Here is a 3,113-nt window from a genome sequence, read left to right as displayed (position 1 = left end):
AAATGAAATTTGTCTCACGTCAAAACCTCTTCACATTTACCAGATTTTTCGCGCATTCTTTCTCCAATGATGTAAGAAATGGAGGAAGAGAGAGGGAGACCGGTTTACGTTTAAATTTTTCATCCTTGCCAGAAACTTACATCGTAAATTTTACGTTATACAATGAAAGCATTTATCAGCGATAAAATTGAATTCCACGAAATCAATGCGCTAATCCGCGGCAATCAATTTGATGGCAGGTCGTGGCGTAAGAACGCGCACTCTTCGTCGTGTTCTAAGAATCGCGTTGTCGTAGTTGCCAATGCACGTCTTGGCTTAATAACCAGTTCTCCCCCACGCGTCTTTGAGGCCACCGGACTACCTCGGGGCGCTCGCTCTCTGCCGAGGGGCCGCCGACTTTTATCGTTCTCTTGACGGCTGTCTTAAAAAGTACAGGTCGAGAGAATGATTTGTATACGTCGCAGGAGCGTAGCGACTCGCGTCTATAATAAGTATAGACCGAGTCGAAGAATGATCTGTACAGGATAGCACCGCAGGCTGTTTCGCGGCCCAACAATTTCCCAAATATCTACGAGAGGACGCATGTAGGATCTCTTCTAGGATACGGTGTACCCTTGCAGGATAGGGGCTGGCTCGTCATAATTGCCGCGCGTTTAAGATAACACGATAATTATGACGAGACAACGACGTGGGATCGAGCTAAGCTCGATCGGGCCGGCCTTTTCTCCCAGAAATTTGTTTGGGGAAACCATTTTTCACGGCTCGGACAGTAATAACAGCGCCGATCCCAATGGCGACCGGTGATTATTCTTCTCTCCCCCCTCCTCGACGGGGTATATTAATTCATTTTGTGGAATCGTATCGCGTTGTTGCGCTACTCGTCCGAGTTAGAAGAAAGTGAACTTTCCGAGAAAATTGGCGTATTGAGTGGGAAATTGATGTTATGTTACCGTTGGTTGGTGTTCGCTGGGTAAGGACATTAGTGATACACGTTAAGGAATAACACCTGGGAAAGAAGTAACACGTGATAAACGACTAGAAAGTTGCAATTTCCGCACGTATTCTTGCGCGGTTATATCACGATGGAAACAAAAGGCCAACGATACGGCCGATGACAGTGAACGCGCTACATTCTGTCCCGTAGATAAGCATCGCATATATAAAACGTCGCGTCCCTTCTCGCGAGCGGTTAGATATCGACAATTTAAAGGCCGATCGTAAACTGCTAGCCGTGATTTTTATCACGATGCTACACGATCGTATCCTCCTTTTCTGTAGGCCGCTGTTATCTCTCGTTTCTTTTTCATACCTAAATATTGTCAATTTTGACACCGTGCTGTTATTTGGGAAATCTATGAATTGTACACATATATTGTATGTATCTAGACAAAACAAAATCCAAAACAAAAAAATTTACAAATGTGTAGCTCACATTGTTTTTAAATTGAAATATATTTACTTGGGAAACTTCGACCAGCACGTTCTCATTTCTCGATTTTAATTTGTCGGCTTCGAATGATTTAAAGGCCGTATTCGCTTTAAGGAAATACGCTTTTAAATATATTTCCACGAAGAATGAAAATGCACTGCTCTAATCATGTGTCTGTTACTCGAGCAAACAAGAGATTTACCCGAGCCGTATCGTACCAGCTGATAGTTAAAGTAACGAAGTGGTGTGTGTACAATGTTGTACGAATGTCTGACTCGCGATCACGGACGATAAGGATTAATCGTTCTACGAGACTCCGCGCGGCCGAGTGAATATTTGCAACTAATGCGTCTATGATTAACGTGAGACGCGGTAAACTATTGCTGCGCGATGCTCGTTCCGCCGATCACTATCGTTTTTAATTACAACGCGATGCACGATGAATGTTCTCACGTTTAATGCTCCTCGCGCGACGTTACGAACCGAGCGCTGCCGGATGGATCTCTCCCCGCCGTCACTCATTCCACCGTTTTTCCTCGCCTGTATCAATAATTAAGTTACTATCTACCGGCCATTCATTCCGATTTTTCTCCGTGTCCCCCGCGCCGTTTCGCCGGCGCGATAAGCTCACGTAGCGGCCGAAGTTAATGAATCGGAAGGAATAACGGCAATCAGCGAAATATAAATGAAGGATGGCGAACTGATCTTTGGCTCGCATGTCACGCACTGTGCCACACACCGAATCACGACGAGAAGCGAGAAGCTTAATCACAGGAAAATCGGGATGGGAGGATTAGGCGGAGCTTGTCTGCCGCGGTGAGCGAGGGTCTTCCTTCCCGCAGTTTTCAATTATATCCTGCCGGAAAGTGCGAGCCAGTAGTCCGAGTAGAATCTAGTATAGAAATTTTTCCAGATTTTCCTATGTACAGCATGCGTTCAGCATGCCTAAATATCTCAAATAGATTATCCTACTACAGTTTGGGAATCTCATTCTTATCCCGAACATGTACTGAAAAAAATCTGCTACATTACTGTCAATATTTCTTAAGGAGTATTGAAGCAATTATTTTATTTGGAATAAGTAAATGTTACTCGAAAGGAAAAAAGAAATGTTACATTCAAGTAATATTTATTTAACCCAGGGGTGGTCATGTGAGTGACGGATGTCACTCCATTTTAAATTGACATTTTTAAAGAACCACTTTAGAAAGTAATAACATTTATTTAATGGAAATAACAATCAGAAAAAATCTTATTAAAACGAATGTTTCCTAACCGACAAATCTTTATACGGAGGCGCAAGATGGATGCTTGTTAACATGAATGCGGGATAACCGATGTTCGGCGACATGGATATAGATCGCGTCTCCGACAATTTATCCAATAAGCCGAGTGGTAAGGAAAATCAGCTATGCCGTGTGCAAGGGTGACTCGCGTTCCTAATTGCGTGCGGCATCATGGCCGGGGGTGTTTCCGCGCGAAGAGGAGCGAGCCGTTCTTAGCCAGGCGAATGGTGCCGATTAATAAAAGCGGAGAAGCTCGGTGTGGAACTACGAAGGATTTTCCAGTCACGTTCGCCTTGGCCGGAGTTAATTTACGAAATAAATAATATCTTCTTCTCGCGCCGCTCGCCGAGGGGCGGAGGAGAGCGAAAAGGGAGGCGTCGGTGCGGGAAGAAGATGAA

This window comes from Dinoponera quadriceps, unplaced genomic scaffold, assembly GCF_001313825.1.
Source record: "Dinoponera quadriceps isolate SergipeBrazil2010 unplaced genomic scaffold, ASM131382v1 scaffold1308, whole genome shotgun sequence".
Classification (NCBI taxonomy): Eukaryota; Metazoa; Arthropoda; class Insecta; order Hymenoptera; family Formicidae; genus Dinoponera; species Dinoponera quadriceps.
The sequence above is the reverse complement of the archived record's forward strand: the minus strand, read 5'-3'. Positions refer to the sequence as shown.